Source organism: Pseudonaja textilis, chromosome 2 (genome assembly GCF_049901715.1).
Source record: "Pseudonaja textilis isolate UNSWEBS1 chromosome 2, rPseTex1.2, whole genome shotgun sequence".
NCBI lineage: Eukaryota > Metazoa > Chordata > Lepidosauria > Squamata > Elapidae > Pseudonaja > Pseudonaja textilis.
In genome coordinates this window covers 25,645,774-25,666,379 of record NC_141991.1, presented here as the reverse complement: position 1 = coordinate 25,666,379, position 20,606 = coordinate 25,645,774, and positions in this window count along the sequence as shown.

Genomic DNA, 20,606 nt, shown 5'->3' with positions numbered 1-20,606 from the left:
TCTAAGCGGGCTTTCATACTGTGTAGACTTTGTTCACACATCACAGTAAGCTATGGTTTTGTTGACTAAACCACAATTGTCTGGGTTCACACAACAGACTCAATCATAAGAGGGTTTACAAAGCATAGTTGTAAAGTTAGATTCATGTACTATGCCCAAACCACACAAAATATGAGCTGAGAGTCACTATAGTCTTGTGGTCTTTTATCAAAGGTATTGAGCCAAAATATAGGGGGAAGTGAGATGGTTCACTGGCAGAAGTAAGAAATCTTCTAATGGGTTCCTAGATACGGTTCTCATCTGCCTATCATGACTTTGACCAATTGAGGCTACATACTGTAGATATAGACTTGGTTCCAGCTTTAATTGTGCCATATGCAGTTTCCCCTGTTAACAAGAAGTAATATATATTAGTTATATGTCACATCTTGGAAAGGATATCACAAGTGGAATCCTAGCCTTGTTTGTATTCTGTACAAGCTAAGTTCTTTAGGCTGGAGATGATCTTGCAAGGTAAAATGTTGTTGCCTACGTCCTACCAACTAGAAGGTATAAAAAAGCAAATTGATACCAGTAAAATCTTTTTTTTTTGTAAAGTTTTATTTGGGTTTTCACACATACAAAATACAAGTAAAACATCTTTTTTGAAAATAGCATGGTCCCGGGTTGAACTTCTTTATACAGACACAAAACTCAATTTCATCCTCCTTTTTGTGTTCTATTCCATATCTTATACTATTCTATATAATTATTATATTCTATATAATTTTTCCCCACTGTTAATTTTCTCAATTTTATTTTGATTATCTCATCTCAATTCAAATCATTATATTTATACTTTTGTCTGTTCTGTTTCAATTTCATATTATCTTTTCTCATTAAACAAATTTTCTCCTGTAGTTACTAATTGGAGTATGACACCTTTATATCTTTTAAGATACTAGTAAAATCTTTGAGGAAGAATGATTTCAAGACAGTCTGTTTCCCAGAGTTGCTCTTTATCCTAAATACATTTTTTTTCTAGTCTTCTGGAACAACTTCTAAGCTGTTGTTTGCTGTATGCTTTAGAATCCTTTTACGATAGGCTATCAAAAGCAAACAGTTTTGTGTTGATAAGTTAAGAATAGCACTCTTGAAACATGTTTTTTTAGGCCTTGAATGTCCTTTCACCACACTGGCTTTTAGGCTTTCTCATATGTGACTCCTACTTACACAGGATAGATAAATTTTGTCTATTAGATTGTTTTGCGCTTTTTGATTTCTTCTTCATTTGCATAGTATTCCTTCTGTCAAGAAAGCAGAACTGCGAACTGCACGTATTTGTAGTTGCATTTATGGCATATAAATATATGTTATATTAAGTTGCACTTCTTAAAATAAAGAATTAAAAATGCTTTCATGCTATTTACAGTACAGGGAGACAGATCACTAGTACCAGACTTTCCCTAATATCCAAGTAGTCCTTGAGTTATGACGATAAATAGGGACTAGAATTTCCATTGCTAAACAAGGCAATGATTAACTGAATCACACCTCATTTTACAACCTTACTTGCCATGGTTGTTAAGCAAATCACTGCAGATGCTAAGTGAATCACCTAGTTGTTTAAAAAAAATCTGCCTCAATTGTCTTTGCTTGTCAGAAATCAGCTGGGAAGATCTCAAATGGTGATCACATGACTTTGGGATACTGCAACCATCATAAACACAGGCCAGTTGCCAAGTGCTTGAATTTTGATCACGTGACCACGCGATAATTGTAAGTTTGAGTAAGGCACTTTCTTCAGTACCATTGTAACATTGAACGAATGCCAAGCAAACAGTTGTAAGTTCAAGGACTACCTGTATTCCACGATTCTTTCTCAGTTTGGGGTAAAACTGTATTAAGGCCTTTTATCACTTGGACTTTTATTACTTTTATCACTCTAGTTGGATTATAATAATGCCACTCTATGAAGTACAGGCAGTCCTCAACTGACAACAGTTAGTTTAGTGACCATTCAAAGTTACAAAAGCACTGAAAAAAGTGACTTATGACCATTTTTCACAGTTACAACCTTTTCAGCATCCCCAGGATCATGTGATCAAGGATTCAGATGCTTGGCAACTGGTTCATACTTATGACCATCCTGGGGTCATGTGGTTACCTTTTGCGATCTTCTGACAAGCAAAGTCAATGGGGAAGCCAGATTCACTGAACAACCGGGTTGCCAGTTTAACTGTGATGACCAGGAGTGTAACACAAACGTAACAAAATCCAAAACATAAATAAATGTCCTTTAATGCCTCCAACTTGGCCCCCCTGTTCGATCATTCTCAGTTGGACATAAAACGTATTCAAAAATAGTCTTCAGAAGAAAGCAATACAGTCCGAACTTAATGAGCAAATAGAGGTGAAATAAAAAACTAAAATGAACTACAATAAAGGAATTTCCACAATGGACCAGGATAAGTAATTACCAACTTCAAGGAGATAACAAGGCACAGTTTGTTGGAGGGACGCCAACCAAGATAACTTCAGCCCAAAATAACACATGCTTTGCTTCTGGCAACACTGTGTTTTAACCATCTCTCTTATATTCTATTATCCTCAGCTGCCACCAATGAGAGGGATCATGGCCGCTTCCTCTCTCATAAGCCAAGTTGTTTCCCTCTCCGTTCCTCCCTGCATGCCCTAGGATACAGTGGGAATGGGCCTGGTTCTTCCTCTGACTGTCCAGCCAGCCTCTGCCCTTCCCCAGCCTCCTCTACATCCCCCGGAGCCACACCTCCACTCCCTGTCGGCTGTTCCTCCTCTCCCTCAGAGTCTGACTCTAACAAGTCTGACTCTAACAACATTAACAACTACAGAGGTTCAATTAACAACTATGGCAAGAAAGGTTGTAAAATGGGGCAAGACTCACTTAACAAATGTCTCATTTAGCAACATAATTTTGGGGCTCAGTTGTGGTCGTAAGTCTAGCACTACCTCTAGTAAAACTGCACAGCATTCCACAGAATCATCTTGTTGCAAGAATAATGCTCTTAAAAGAAACCTATCCAAAGTAGTTTAGGGAAAACAGTCATACTTAATAATGCTTCCCTCCCCTCATTTATGTTGGGCTGACTTTTATGTTCTCCTTAGTGGTTCCCTGCTCACTTTGGGATCTCTAAGAAATAAGCAGTTGCCAGTCAAAAGATGCAGTAGCCATTTTACAGGGGATAACTGTGTGCTGAATAAATTTGGACTGCTTTCAGCAAGCCTCTGCATTATTTCTATCTCAGTTTTGTGAAGGTCAGCTCAGGGCTCTTGTGGCTTTCTCTGTTAAATCCGAGGCAAGCCTCCCAAATTGCTTTGCCCCAGCTTAACTCTTCTTCTGTAAGGATCTTTTAAAATGTTACAAAAGAAAGGCTTATGAAGGCGCCTACAGAATATACACGACCGTGTGTGTATGTATGTGACACAACCATGCCTAATCTTCCATTTGTATTCAGGAAAAAAAAAACCCTGTACAACAAATGTTTAGGGACTCCCAAAAAATTATAAAACATATGTACAACAATAACATCTGCTTAAACAGGCAATACATTTAATATCTTGGCTTATAGGTTGGCCCTTGTGATCTAACGAAATTCATTTAGAAAGCCACTTTGAAGTGATCTTGTAGACAAGAGTTTTCAAGATCAAGATCACATGAAGTATTAGTACTGCTTTCTAAAACCCTAGTAAGACCACACCTGGGATACTGCAACTACTTTTGGTCACCAAAAAGATGTTGAGGCCTTGGAAAAAGTTCACAGAAGAGCAACTAAGATAATCAAAGGCCTGGAGACTAAAACACATGAAGAATAGCTACAGGATTTGAGTTTGGCTAGTTTAAAGAAAAGAAGAATTAGAGGTGACATGACAGCAGTATTCCAGTATTTGAGGGGCTGTCACAAAGAAAGGGTGTCAAATTATTATCCAAAGAATCAGAGGGCAGGATAAGAAACAATGGTTGGAAACTAATCAAGGAAAGAAGCAACCTGGAATTAAGGAGAAACTTCCTAACAGTGAAGACAATTAAACTAGTGGAACAGGTTAGTTGTAGGTGCTTCAATACTGGAAGTTTTCAAGAAAAGACGAGACAGTCGCTTATCTGAAATGGTATAGATTCTCCTGCTTGACCAGGAGGCTGGAATAGAAGACCTCCAGGGTCCCTTCCAGCTCTATTCTATTTCTTACTACATAGTATTTGGATCTGAGTTGGCATTGTGCAATAAATGTGTTCAGATCTTTTTGCAAGATCCAATATGGGTCGGTAACTGGGGCCAGAGGTTTAGTCTTCCAAGCTTTCTGACTTGTGCTGAAGCCCATTCTCAGGGAACTTCTCTCTACTGAAATATGTGCTTTGGCTGTTCTCTGCATCATATTTATGTGATGTCTTTCTATTGGTTACAGATACAGATAATCAGAGTTGGAAGGGACCTTGTAGGTCATCTAGTCCAACCCCCCGCTCAAGCAGGAGACCCTACACCAATTCTGACAAATGGCAGTCCAATCTCTTCTTGAAAGTCTCAAGTGATGGCACTCCCACAACTTCTGAGGGCAAGCTGTTCCATTGGTTGATTGTTCTCACTGTCAGAAAGTTTCTCCTTATTTCCAGGTTAAATCTCTCCTTGTTCAGTTTCCATCCATTATTCCTTGTCTGGCCTACAGGCGCTTTAGAAAATAGATTGACCCCTTCCTCTCTGTGGCAGCCTCTCAAATATTGGAAGATCGCTATCATGTCTCCCCTGGTCCTTCTCTTTACTAGGCCAAGCCCAGTTCCTGCAACTGTTTGTTGTATGTTTTAGCCTCCAGTCCCCTAATCATCCTGGTTGCTCTTCTCTGTACTTTTTCTAGAGTCTCAACATCTTTTTTATAATGACCAAAACTGGATGCAGTACTCTTGGTGTGGTCTTACTAAGGCTTTATAGAGTGATATTAGTACTTCCCTTGATCTTGACTGTATCCTTCTGTTAATACAATTTAGGATTGCATTAGCTTTTTTGGCTACTGCTACACACTACTGGCTCATATTTACCTGGTTGTCCACTAAGACTCCAAGATCCCTCTCATAGTTATTGCTATTGAGCCTGGTCTCACCCAGTCTATATGTGTACTTTTGGTTTTTTTTGCCTAAGTGTAGGACTTTACTTTTCTCTACATTGAATTTCATTTTGTTAGATATGGCTCAGTGTTCTAGTCTGTCAAGATCCATCTGGATCCTGAGCCTATCTTCTTGGGTGTTAGCTTTTCCTGCCTGCTTAGTATCATCTGCAAATTTGGTAAGTTCCCCTTCTATTCCCTCATCTAAGTTGTTAATGAAGATATTGAAGAGTACTGGGCCTGAGACGGAACCTTGTGACACCCCACTGCTTACTTCCCTCCCTGTAGACTTAGACCCATTAAGGACTACTCGTTGAGTACGATTTGCCAGCCAGTTGCGAATCCATCTAGTGGTGGTGCTATCTATTCCACTCTTTTCTAGCTTACGAAGAAGTAGGTTGTGGTCTACTTTATCGAATGCCTTGCTGAATTATGTCCACAGTATTTTGCTGGTCTACTAATTTATTCATTGTGTTGAAGAATGAAATAAGATTGGTTTGGCAGGATCTGTTTTTAATAAACCCATGCTGACTGCTAGTTATTACTTTACTTGTTTCTAGATGTTGGCAGATCTGTTTTTTTTATTATCTTTTCCAGTATCTTTCCTGGTATTGATGTTAGGCTGATTGGTCTATAGTTTCCTGGGTCTGCTTTTTTTCCCTTTTTTGAAGATTGGAACCACATCAGCTCTTTTCCAGTCCTCTGGTAGTTCCCCGGTGCTCCAGGATTTTTGAAAGATATGGTGCAGTGGTTCTGAGATGACCTCTGCCAACTCCTTTAACACTCTGGGATGTAATCTATCAGGCCCCGGTGATTTGTTTTCATCAAGATAAGACAGGTGTTCTCTTACTATTTTTTTTTTTTGCTTATTTTAACTTTTATTTCTGGTCTGTTTTTTACAATTATGTTTTTGGTGGGTTTAGCTATAGTTTCTTTTTGTGTGAAGACAGATGCAAAGAATGAGTTAAACAGTTCTGCTTTCTCTATTGCCTGTTACTTCCTTGCCATCTTCTCTCTTTAGTGGACTGACTGTTTCCTTGATTTTTTTCTTGTTATTTATATGTTGGAAGAAACTTTTTTTTTATTATCTTTGCCTTTTGTTGCAACTCTTTGTTCATTCTGAGCCTTGGCTATCCTGACTTTGTCTTTGCAGGTTCTGGCTACCTGCTGATATTCTGCCTTAGTTGTATGTCCTTCTTTCCATTTTTTGTACTTGTCCTTTTTTTCTTTCAATTTGCCAAAGAGATCTTTGTCTACACATGTCTACATGCTGGTTTCTTCTTGGATTTCTTGTTTTTCTTTCTCAGTGGTATTGTGCTGGTCTGGGCTTCTATGATCATACTTTTTAGAGTTTCCCAAGATTCTTGACTTGTTTTCCCCTTTAGGATTTTCATCCATGGAATCTTTCCCAAGTTCTCTCTGAGTTTATTGAAATCAGCTCTTTTAAAATCTGGTGTCATTATGTTCTGTTGCTTGTGTTTGTGTTATGTTGAATTCTAGTATGACATGGTCACTCTCACCCAAGGTTCCTGCAGTTTCAACTTCCTCTATCACTTCTTCTCTGTTTGTAAGAGTTAAGTCCAGTATGGCCGTCCCTCTAGTTTCACCCTCTCCCTTTTGGACAACAAAGTTGTCAGCTAGGTTGGTTAGGAACTTATTTGATTTCTCACTTGGTGCAGAATTAGTTTTCCAATTGATATCAGGATAATTGAAGTCTCCCATTACTATTGTTGTGTGTTTCCTGCGTATGTTTGTTAGTTGGCTGGCAAAAAGGACATCTATTTTTTTCTGCTTGATTACGCCTATGGCCATGTCATTCTTTTTTTCTTTTATATTGACCCATATGTATTCTAGGAGGTTTTCATCTTTGGGTTGATTGGTGTGTTGATGGCTGGAGATCTAATCGATACTGGATGGGGCCAATAACTGTACAGAGATAAATTGTTCTGAACGATCTAACAGCATGGTTATTTAAAACATTGATAACATGCTTTTCCCAATGAAATATATAAAGCAAGTACCTTTATTGAACAAGATAACTGAAAATACAATTATATAAATGAACAGTTGAAATGTATGCCCAGGTATAATCATAAATCAAAATTTTAATGATTGGCTTATTTTAAAAAATATAGTATATATAGTCATTCATTTCATAGCAATGGCTCTGGATAGTTATAAATGTATTGCTTATAAAAATATAAATATAAGCAATACACTTAACAAAATACACATCCCAACACATATTAACATGTGCCTGAGATCTAACATATTTCTCCAACTAGGCTTATTCAACACAGTTTCAGTGGTTAAAAAAATCCAGAATGGCAACCAAAAACACATTAACAAAGGTTGGCTGACTTTTCATAGATTATACATTCTTTTAAATATGAAAGTTTCCATCTTGCATCTTATCAGGGCAGAGCTTCTTAAGGAAGGTAGTTGAATTTCCAGCCATAAACAAGGACCTTTCCTTGTTTTTAAAGTAAACTTTGCGTCTCCGTTTTCAGTGAGACTTGAAGAAGGTGGGGCATCGAATGCTACAAACAGTATCAAATTGAATCGAATAGTTAGAATAGAATAGAATAGAATAGAATAGAATAGAATAGAATAGAATGGAATGGAATGGAATGGAATGGAATGGAATGGAATAGAATGGAATAGAATAGAATAGAATAGAATAGAATAGAATAGAATAGAATAGAATAGAATAGAATAGAATTCTTTATTGGCCAAGTGTGATTGGACACACAAGGAATTTGTCTTTGGTGCATAAACTCTCAGTATACATAGAGAAAAAATAAAATATATTCATCAAGAATCATAAGATACAACACTTAGTGATAGTCATATGTTATTAATAAGCAATCAAACCATACTAGAGAACAAATAAAACAATATAAATTATAAAGATACAAGCAACCCGTTTATAGTTATAAGCAGGGGTGGGATTCAAATTTGTTAACAACCGGTTCTGTGGGCATGACTTAGTTGGTGGGCGTGGCTTGGTGGTCATGTGACTGGGTGGACATGGCTTGGTGGTCATGTTATTGGCTGGGTGTGGCCAACTCAATATCACTCACATTGAGGCACGCATATCCTTGCCTGGCCTCTCATGACTGTGGGGATACTGCAACAGTCATAAGTGTGAAAAATGGTCATAAGCCCCTTTTTTCAGGGCCATTGTAACTTTGAATGGTCACTCCACACTAGCAAAGTACCAGCAAAGGAGGGGAAAAAACTCCAGAGACGTTCCTGAGACAGGAAGTCTAGTCCTGCCAAGAATGTAATTAGGGTTAACAGAGAGGCAGTTTCTATAAGCAACACCAGAATGTTTCCTGCCTTCCTTACAGGATTAGGCCAGTAATTTCTTCTAACAACTGGTTCTCCAAACTGCTTAGAAGGTTAACAACCGGTTCTAGCGAATAGGTGTGAACTGGTAGAATCCCACCCCTGGTTATAAGTTGGAAGAGATAGGTAATAGGAAGGATGAGAAGAATAATAGTAATATAGTTTTACTAAATAGTTTGACAGTGTTATGGGAATTAGTTGTTTAGCAGAGTGATCGCATTCAGGAAAAACTGTCTTTATGTCTAGTTGTTCTTGTGTGCAGTGCCCTATGGCGTCATTTTGAAGAGACCTTATTTAGGGCAGGAAACCCTAAATAATTAAAAATTAAAATTATTTTACCTACTAGTTTTGAGGGAGTTCACTATAGCTATCAATTTAGAGAAACCTGGGTACCCCAATCTGAAAGGAAGACAGAGACAGAGTGCCAGGATTCTATATGACTTTAAGTCAATTTTTCAAATACAATTCGCTCATGAGAAGAAATGTATTTGTCTTATGTAAAACTGTTGGGTATATGAATACACCAACTAGTTTGGGTGAATAAATATATGAACCTAGGTTTAAGTGTTTGTAGCTTTAAGCACAAAAACTGCAATGTAATGTGATAATTAAGGGTGCGGTTGCAAGCAGCAGTAATAAGGCAGTGAGAGAGACGTAACACTTCCTGGTTTCTGGTGCTGCTGATTCCTGGTGTTACTGGTCGCTGGTCTCCTGGTCTCTCTGATCTCTGCTGCCTGCTGTTTTACTCCTGTATGAGACGTCTGCTTGTTGGCTACTGTGCAAGATACCATTTCTACTGAACAAAAGGACTGTTTACTTGGTGAGCTGTGCATACTCAGCGTTGTCTTTGAGAGAAAGGTATCGGGAGGAGAAGATTTACAAGCAGATAAAGACGTTGTATTTACTGTTAATGGATTAGGTTACTGGATGGATATACTGGATAATGACATATGGACTGAATGACACTGCTTAAATCTCTGTGTGAATTAAATAACTATTTAAAAACTACAAACAGTGTTTTTGTCTCCAGTGTGTGTATACTCTTGGGCCCAGCCTCTCTCTCATTTGGCTGCCTGGCTTGACTGCTGCTGTGCACTCTGCTTGGGGGTTTGTCCCCAAATACTAACATTGGTTATGGGCCCAGCAATGTGCACAGTCTAACTAACCAGGTTATAGCAGAGTTTTGGGGTGAGTTGCACATTACTGTAAAGACAAACTGTTTGTTGAATAGTTATTTATCTGAAGAGCAATGGCACAAGTAAATTTGCCAAGTCTGTCCATGATATCCAGATTAGATGAAACAAACTATGTTTCATGGTCAATGAAATGTAGTTTACTGCTACGAAGAGAAGGTTTGTGGGACATAGTAAAAAACCCACCAGATGTATCTAACTTGGATCCTAATGATGAAGAGGATGCCAAAAAGATACAAGACTATGAACGTAAGAATGAGCAGGCTTTATGCATCATAGGACTAACTCTCTCTGACCAGCAACTGATCCATATCCGTGGAGTGGAAAATGCTGCTAACTGCTGGGAGAATCTCAAGAAGATTTATGTTCGAGACAGTGTAGGAGCTCATATCAATCTTACACGGAAGCTGTTTAGAACACATCTTGAGAAGAATGGAGACATGTTAACTCATTTAAACTGTATGAAAAGCATTTTTCATGAATTACAAGAAAAAGAGCTTATATTTAATGAGTTGCAACAAGTATACATCATACTGTCTTCTTTGGATCGAAGCTATGATGATTTTGTGACTGCTTTAGAAGTATTGCCAAAAGACAGTTTATCAGTAACTGAGATAACCGGCAGGCTATTAGAAGAAGCCAGAAGAAGGAGTGAACGTGACCAGCTGAGAGAAGATAAGCCTAATAAAGAAGAGAAATTATCTTCAAAGCTTGAAAGAAACCAGCTTAGTAAAGTAAAGCACCGGAAGAAGAGAATTTATCTTCGACGGCATACACAATTAAAGGTGTTTTAATTGTGGAGGCAGAGAGACATTTGGCAAGATTCTGCAGAAAGGAAAAAGCCAGAATGTAAAAAAGCCAAAGAAATCCTTTGAACTAACCATGTTTAGCAACTGTGATGTGAAGAATGATTTATGGGTGGTGGACAGTGGAGCATCCCACTGCATCACGAGAGATAAGACAAAGTTTATAAAAATGTCTACAAGCTCTCAACATATATCACTCGCGAATGGCTGGCACCTCAAGGCCAAGGGTGAAGGTATTGCATTTTGTCCATGTTTAAACCAGAATATAAAAATGTTGTATGTACCACAGTTAAAGATGAACTTACTTTCTGTAAGAGTATTAGATAAACTAGGTTATGTAGTTACATTTAAGAATAATAAGTGCATACTGGAAAGAGATAACAAAAGGTAACTGCAGCTTTAAATGGAGCATTGTATGTCTTACATGATAGTAAGAAAGGGAGGCACAGACTGTATTTAACAATATCAAGCCTCATAATGAATGTATCCATTTATTGCATAGGCGTTTGGGGCATGTAAATTTTAAAATGCTAAAACGTACAGTAGAGTTATCTGAAGGAATAAGGTTAAAACCCTGTGATAAATATTTGCGTTGTAATGTCTGCTGTGAAGATAAGAGTAAAATATTGCCTGCAAATAGGCTAAATGGTTTCAAAACTAAAGAACCTTTAGAAGTAGTATTTGCAGACATTATAGGTCCAAAGAAACCCAGTATGGGGGTGCTCGGTATATAATGAGCATTATGGACCATTACTCTAGATATGGGTTTTGCTACCTAATGAAAAGCAAAACTGAAACATATCAACATTTCTTCAACTGGTTAAAGTTTGCTGAAAGAAAGACTAAGCGGCAACTGATAACCTTGGTGACAGATAATGTACGAATTTGTTAACAGCAAATTCAGAATAGATTAAAGGTAGCTGGAATAGAGCACAAGAAATCTGCACCATACAGACCACAACACAACGCATATATAGAAAGAAGAGGCCAAACACTACAGGCAATGGTTAGAACAATGTTAACTGATTCTGGATTACCTGATTCTTTGTGGGGGAGGCTGCAATGTGTGCTAATAACATATTGAACAACGTTGTTAACACAACTACTGGTGAAATACCATTCACCATGTGGCATGGCAGGAAGCCTGATCTGAGTTACCTGCACACATTTGGTGCACCAGCATGGGTGCATATCCCTACACAACTCAGGCGTAAAGGGCAACACAGAGCTAAACAATTCTTCTTCGTTGGTTACCAAGCTAACCATAGGGCATATAGATTTTGGGAGAAAGGCACATCTAAGGTGTTATGTAGTGCCAATGCCCAATTTCTAGAGCACGTAGGATGGGATAAGTTAGAACAGGATAACAATAAAGAAGTGATTATTGAATCCTATAGAAATCCCATTAAGTATCCCTGTAACTTTAAAAATAAAGTAAAGAGAGAAGTACAGGAAGAAATAGTGCCCATAGAAGAAGAAATAGAACCAATAGCTCAGCAAGATGAGGAACAGGACCAGGTAGTAACTCAAAAAAGTCCTCATACAAGCCCTGTAATTCCCAGAAGAACTACACGTATATCTAGACCGCCTGATAGATACCAGGCTAACACAGTGTGCCAGGTAAATAGAGTTCCATGTACTGTGGATGAGATAAAAAAGTATCCTTCTAAAGATAAGGAAAGTTGGTATGCAGCAATGAATAAGGAATTGAAATCCTTGAAGGATATGAAAGTATATGAAAATGCGAGATTACCTGTTGATATAAAACCCATTGGCTGCAAATGGATTTTTAAGATAAAAACTGATAAGGATGGTAATATAATCCATAAGGCAAGATTAGTAGCCCAAGGTTTTAGACAAAGTGCAAATGACTATGATGAGGTATTTGCACCTAGTCTTAAAGCAGCAACATTAAGGGCAGCCTTAGTGTGGGCAGCAAGCAAGAAGTATATAGTTAACCATTTAGATGTGGAAACTGCTTACTTGCACGCTCCACTAAGACATACTGTATACATGAAAAGGCCTATTGGATTGAAAGGTGAAAATAATAATGATTGTTGGTTGTTAAAAAAGATCCTCTATGGTCTTAAACAATCGGGCTATGAATGGAACCAGTATATTGTAAAGGAACTGAACAATATAGGGTTTAAAGCTGGTTTAGCTGATCCATGTCTGTTTAAAAGGGAGACAAATGGGAAAATATCATTATTATTGTTATTTACTGATGATATTGCCTTGATTACTGAGACTAATGATGAAGCAAATAAAATAATAGCATCATTAGCCAAGAAAATAAAAATCAAGCAATTAGGGGAGATAAAGAAATATCTCGGTTTGAATATACTGAAAACACAGAAAGGGTTTAAGATATCACAGGAGGATAAGATATCTAAATTGCTAATAGATTATAAAATGGAACTTTGCAAGCCTGCAAAGACTCCAATGAGTCAAGATATTTGCAAAATGGATACTCAAAGTCCCAAGTTTGATAAGGTAATATATCAATCTTTGATTGGTAGCTTATCATATATTAGCAATTGGTCAAGGCCAGATATAGCTTATAGTATTAATCAGCTGGCACGGCATAATAATGATCCGCTTCAATGTCATTGGAATGCATTGAAGAGAATCTTAAGATATCTTAAAGGAACATTACACCATGCACTGTATCTTGAACCAAAAGGTGATCTCATACTGAGTGCTTATGCAGATGCTAGTTTTGCATCAGAAAGAGATACAAGAAAGTCGACTTCAGGAACAGCCATAATGCTGGGTAAGACATTAATAGGTTGGAAGTCAATAAGACAACAGCATATAAGTTTGTCTACTATGGAGGCAGAATTCTCCTGTTTATCGCTATTATGTACTGAATTAATTATGTATAAACAAATGTTGAATGATATGGGTATAACTGTAAATTATCCTATAATTGTACATGAAGATAATCAGGCAGCAATTCAAATGGCCACAAATATTGCAGTAAAAACTAGGAGCAAGCATACAGATTTAAGGTACCTAAACGTTAGACAATCTGTACAGAGTAAAATGATACAGCTGGAGTACTGCATGTCGGAGGACAATATAGCTGATAATTTTACTAAGGCCCAAGGTGCTATTAAGCACCAAGAGAGTTAATGAAAAATATGGGTTCAGATTGTAAGGGCATTATATATTTATATCACCCAAAAGGGGAGAATGTTGGGTATATGAATACACCAACTAGTTTGGGTGAATAAATATATGAACCTAGGTTTAAGTGTTTGTAGCTTTAAGCACAAAAACTGCAATGTAATGTGATAATTAAGGGTGCGGTTGCAAGCAGCAGTAATAAGGCAGTGAGAGAGACGTAACACTTCCTGGTTTCTGGTGCTGCTGATTCCTGGTGTTACTGGTCGCTGGTCTCCTGGTCTCTCTGATCTCTGCTGCCTGCTGTTTTACTCCTGTATGAGACGTCTGCTTGTTGGCTACTGTGCAAGATACCATTTCTACTGAACAAAAGGACTGTTTACTTGGTGAGCTGTGCATACTCAGCGTTGTCTTTGAGAGAAAGGTATCGGGAGGAGAAGATTTACAAGCAGATAAAGACGTTGTATTTACTGTTAATGGACTAGGTTACTGGATGGATATACTGGATAATGACATATGGACTGAATGACACTGCTTAAATCTCTGTGTGAATTAAATAACTATTTAAAAACTACAAACAGTGTTTTTGTCTCCAGTGTGTGTATACTCTTGGGCCCAGCCTCTCTCTCATTTGGCTGCCTGGCTTGACTGCTGCTGTGCACTCTGCTTGGGGGTTTGTCCCCAAATACTAACAAAAACCGTAATCGTTCCTGAACTAGATTAGCTGTTGACAGTTTATCAATGGACTGATATTTATTTAAACAAAGACAGATTAAAAATGATTCCCAAATTCCTTATATTGTTAACACATTGGTTATGTTACTTTTATTATCGAATTAAAAAACCCTCATAAGTTGCTGGTGTTTCTAGGTGATACTTGGAATCAGTGGTGGGATTCACTGTGGGCGTGACTAGGTGGGCGTGGCAGGGGAAGGATACTGTAAAATCTCCAGTCAGAGGTGGCATTTGCCGGTTCTCCAAACTATTCAAAATTTCCATTACCGGTTCTCCAGAACTGGTCAGAACCTGCTGAATACCATCTCTGTTGGAATATATAATTCTTCTTATTTCATCCATCAAATTTATGGGAATTCTAATAATTTTTTTTCATCTGTTTAAGACCTAGAAGGTATCCACTTGGATGAATTTTCTATAGAAAAGTCTGTGTAAATTCCACAACTTGATAGGAGACATCCAGAGTTTGACTTAAGATGACTGGCTATGTAAATGTTTCAAATGAAATAAAATAAAATAAAAGCTACCTTTCTTGGAGCAGTGGATAGATGTTTATTGGCCAAGGTTTTAAAATAATATTAAATGGAACAGAGAGGCCCTGTATGTCGTTAGATCACATTTTTAAACTTCGTTTTGTGTGCAACAAAGAGTATGTTAAACCTTGGACAGTATAAAATGCACTAACAATGGACCTGAATGTTATTTAAGGATTACAATGTATCTATAGTTGTTAATATTGCTAATATTGAATTCTGTTGAATTCTACTATATAGTGCAATATTAATGCAATATCAGGGGTTTTCAATTCAATGTATAGAATGTGAAAGATGTGCGTTTGTGTTTATTTTCATAGTCATAATGTACACTGAAGATGCTATTTAATTTCGTTGTATGAGGTGCAATGACAATAAAGTAAACTAATAGCTGTCAGTGGGATCTTCTTTAAAGTAAAAAAAGAAAAAAGAAAAGCACACATGCAAATATCATACATTTGTCTATATGTAGAATATACATTTCTCAAAAATAATATTAGTTGGAGCAGAAAAATGCAGAATCACAATCTTTCTTTCACATAAAAGTGTCTTTTTGTCTTTTAGTTTCGAACTTCCACCCTCCACCTATCCATCACTGATACAGGACAAGGGATGCTAGAACCTTGGGGGCAGGGTGAAATGGGGGATTCACCTAGAATCCTTACGCAGCCATAAAAAAAAACTAAGTCCAACTCCCTTTATCTAACTCTAAGCAAGCGCTGACCATTAGTTGAGAAAACACCTGTGAGTAGCTCTTAGCAATAAATCAATTTAATTGAATCCTCACCTGTGGAGCTGGTCTTTCACACCTGACAACTGCTTTCCATTGGGAGAAATTGAAAACAATTTAATTGAACAATATAAGAAAAAGCTATTTTGGCCAGACTTTGCAGGACATTGATTTGTGTTTATTGTATCACTGTAACAGGAGTAGTCATATCCATCAGTTTTTTTCTTCAATTGCTCCATGAACAAGAATGTTCCCTGTTGGAAATGGATGGGGAGAAGAAATACATAATATATCTTTATATATCTAAATATAGATCTATTATACTATCTATCTATCTATCTATCTATCTATCTATCTATCTATCTATCTATCTATCTATCTATCTATCTATCTATCTATCTATCCTGGATGTGAATTCTGCAAGTTGTCCAATGCATCTGGAGAGTGCTAGAGGGTCACTTGTGAAGACTTTTTGCCCACCTTGCTGCTGCAGTCCTATTTTATTCATTTGCAATATGATATAGTTAATATTTGCTTAACTATTTAGCAGTTTGTTGCTTGGGGTACCTTTTAATCACTGGTTAAATAGTGGGCTGAGTACAAACCACTTTTAGTCACTGTAAATTGATTGCTAGATGTAGATTACCAAAACAGGAGAAAAGAAGTGACATTAATATTTTACAACGATTACACACAAGTGAGATGGATGAAACTTGCAATTTATTCAGACTGTCAGCTCTTTTGAATTTCTAAGGGTCTTCAATATGAACCAATTAGTCCATTCCCTTCTCCTCTTTCCTCTGCAAACCTTTAATTCTTCTTTTTCTTTTTAGCTTGCACTGCACTACCTTTCGATTTGCATTTTCTTATTTCTTTTTGATGCTTTATTGCTGTGATGGTGAACCTATGCCATGCGTGCCAGAGGTGGCACACAGAGCCATCTCTCTGGGCACGCCAGTCATTGCCCATTGCTTTCTGGTCTTTGCACACACGGGAGTGCCAGAAACCAGAAGAGCAGCACTCCCAGTGCATATGTGTCTTCGTGTGCGCATGCCCTCCGGCCAGCTGGTCTTTGCATGTGCAGGAGTGCTGGAAACTGGAAGAGCAGCTCCCTGGAGCATATGTGTCAGCCAGCTGGTCTTCACGCATGCAGGAGCACCAGAAACCGGAAGAACAGCTCCCAAGAGCACATGCATGCGCTGGCCAGCTGGTCTTCACGTACAAATGTGCATTAGAAACCGGAAGACCAGGTGGCCAGCGTGGATGCATGCACCGGGAAAAAATGGAACAAATAGAAGGAGTAGAACTGGGAAATGGAAGCATCATGAAAGCATTAGCAAAGGATGACAGTTATAAATACTTAGGCATATTGGAAGCAGATAATATCTTGAATGGAAAAGTCAAGGAGTCAGTGCAAAAGGAATACATCAGGAGAGCCTGCAAAATATGAAAATCAAAACTGAATGCTGGAAACATAATTAAACCCATTAATACATAGGCAGTTCCAGTGATATGCTACCTAGCTGGAATCATCAACTGGGCTGTGTTTGAACTGGAAAACTTAGACGGAAAACACGTAAACTTTTGAATATGTACCTTGCTTTACATCCATGAGGTGACATCAACAGGTTATATCTCCCAAGAAGAAGAGGGCATAGAGGACTATTGCAAATCCATCAAACTGTAAAAGAAGAAAAACAAAGTTTGAATGATTTTGTACAGAAAAATTGCTGCGAAAACGGAGAACATTATAAAAATAACAGAAACAAAGGAAGAATATAAGGAAAAACAGCTGGATGACAGATTAAATGGATGGAAAACCAAAGCTTTGCATGGACAGCACTTGAAAAAATTGAAGGAAAAAGTGATAACAACTTGACATGGGCATGGCTTAAGAGAGGAACCATCAAGAAAGAAATGGAAAGTTTAATACTGGTTGCTCAAGAATAAGCACCACAAACTAATGCTATGAAAGTGAAGATACAAAAAAACACCTACTATCCAAACTGCCAACTTTGCAATGACAAAGTTGAAACTGTTTCACATTTAATATGTGAGTGCAGCAAAATTGTGCAAACTGATTACAAAGCTAGACGTGACCGAGTTGCTAAATTAATCATTGGTCATTATGTAAAAAATACGGCTGTATCCAAAAAGTCATGGAAACATAAAGTGGGAAAAGTTGTCGAAAATGAGAAAGTGAAGACCTTCAAATAGAGACAGATCTTCATTTGGAATACAACACACCAGATATGACAATTGTCAAAAACCGAAGTGTACAATTTATTGATATTTCTATACCAGAAGAAGCCAGAGTCAAAGAAAAAAAAAACTGGAAAAAAAATCACAAAGTATCACAACCTAGCCATCAAAACCATGCAATTAGGGATGAAACATATAACAGTGATACCCATTGTCATTGGGGCACTTGATACCATGTCCAAGAATTTTATAAAATACATCAAGAAATTGCAGCTTCCTGTAATAACACCAGTGGAACTGCACTACTCAGAACATCTTAAGAAGGTACTTGGTTGATATTTATTTATATATTTTATTCATTTATTTTGTCAAGTGATTATAAGATAACAGGTATAAATATAAACATAGTTATGAATACATGAAATGGATACATATAAGAACAATAAAAAGAAACATGGACGGGAGCTTGCATGTCTTGTTTCTGTTAAAAGAAAAAGTTGCGATAAGAAAAGTCTGGAGATGGCGCTGGAGAGAAGAAGACCAGGAAAAACAATAAAAACCCTTTGCAAAACAAGCAGGTATAACCGCCGTGCAACCCTATTCGATTGGATGTGTTCTGGGCCAAAACAGGCCCACTCTTCAGGTGCCACAGAGAAGACGGGCTGAAAATAGGATCTGCAGCGAAAATGGCTGTGGCCGACACAGCCTCGAGGCATGGAACTTGTGTCACAACCCCTCCCACCCTGGTGGGACAACCTCAGAAAAGAGCCAAACTAGGACCAGAAGACAGTTGGAACCCTGGATAGGATGTGGGAAGAAAAAGGGATGCTTCAACCTGGGACCGGAGCGAACAAAAAGAATAGGGTGAAGCAGAATGGCTCCGTCTACTCACTGGGTGCTGGCTAACTAAAATGAGGGCTCACCGACTGCCGAACACCGCCTAAACTGGGAAGTGTTGAATATGAACCAGCATGTTACTCATTATTGTATACTGTCATTTTGTAAAAAATAAAAAAAAAATAAAATAAAAAAAAAAAAAAGAAATGGAAAGACGTGTGGATTGAACAGAGAGTGCTATTGCCCGGAGTAAGTTTTGGTCCTCTCAGTCCTCTTTCTGATCCACACAATATATGGGTCCTCAGTGGAAGTCAGGGTGGTTGTTTTTCTAGTGCTAACTATCCGTTGGAGTCTATACTTGTCCAGTTTAGTTGCTGTACCAAACCAGAGAAAAAATCTGATAGCATTCCATCCAGAAACCTAAGTTGACCACTTTTTTTACCTAAGACATTTTTATTAGTTTTTTTTAAAAAAAGAGAGAATCTTCTAAAATTTGAAAGTAGTGTAATGGTTGAAGTAGCAATTCTCATTCTTTTACACTTTCCCTCCATTGATGCAGATATCAAGAAGTGAGAGTTAACTGAGCATAATAAGCCTCCTTTTGTTTTCTTGAAAACCTTCTGGACACGGAAATGTTTGAGGAAAAATAAAGGATTGTTTTATTGATTTGGCAGCAGCAACAGCTGTCATATAGCCTCTTACCTGTTAAATTGGATGTGGATTGCCATTTGACCTTTGTCAAAACACTCATTGTAAGACAGGGAATGAGTAAAGAAGACGAAGAAATGTCCTGCTTGCATTTGGGAGTATATTTGTAGTACTGACTTTAAACTGGGTTAGGGTAGTTTCTTTTGTCCAGAGAAGATGCTTGAGAATCTATTGGAATCCTTCTAGAGCAATCTGGATATTTCAAATTCATATCTTTTTCTGGAGCAATGCTTTTCAACCTTAAAATGTCTGGGCTTCAAATTCCAGAATTTCCCAGCCAATCATGAAACACTATTCTGGACGATAATCCTACTGTTGGATGAATGCCTATCCAGTTATTGATTTCTTCTGCTTTCCAACTTTCTCATGCCCTCAAAGGGCATGTGTTCTTCCATGACTTAAGTCCAGGGGTGGGATTCTACCAGTTCAGACAGGTTCTATAGACCGGTTCTCTTCTGGAGAACCAGCAAATTATGCTCCTGGCTGGCCTCGCCCCTTTCCACCCAACCCTCTCTGCCCACCCCTCCCCACCCTGTCAGTTCTTATGATATATTTTTTTCCCCTCCCGACATCAGCTGTTCCTACGATCAGCTGTGCTGGGATCTCCCTTGCTGTCTTACTGCTTCACCCAGGAGGCTTCCCTGAGACCCAGGAGGAAAAAGAAATGGAGCATGGGGGGGTTGCTGCAAAAAAAAAAAAAAGAAGAAGAAGCCATGCCCATCCAGTCACATGACCACTCCCACCTAGCCACACCCACAGAACTGGTAGTAAAAATATTTGCATCCCACCCCTGCTTAAGTCTTGTGTGTGAACCCACTAAGTTTTTTCATACCAGGATTAAAATAATATCATGTGCTTATTTTCATAGCTTTCCATTCCATAGGGATTCCTTAATTTTCAATAGGTCACCTTTTGTAATGATAGTCCATTTTATGCATTCTGTTGAGGGATGACATCTTTCCATTTCTCCAATTCTGTTTTAAAGTTTTGGTCTTCCTTTTTTAATCTTCTTGTTAGGATGCTAGAGAATTTCTTATTAATTTCATTTGGAAGTGGAGAAGATCGCAGCTGCTTGAAGAAATATCTCTCCATTGTTTGGTTAGCATTATTTATTTATTTATTTATTTATTTATTTATTTATTTTTATTTGATTTGTCAATTGTTTACAAGATAATAGGTATAAGTATATACGTAGTTATGAATACATGAAATGGGTACATATAAGAAAAATAAAAGAAACAATAGGACAGGGATGATAGGCACATTGGTGCGCTTA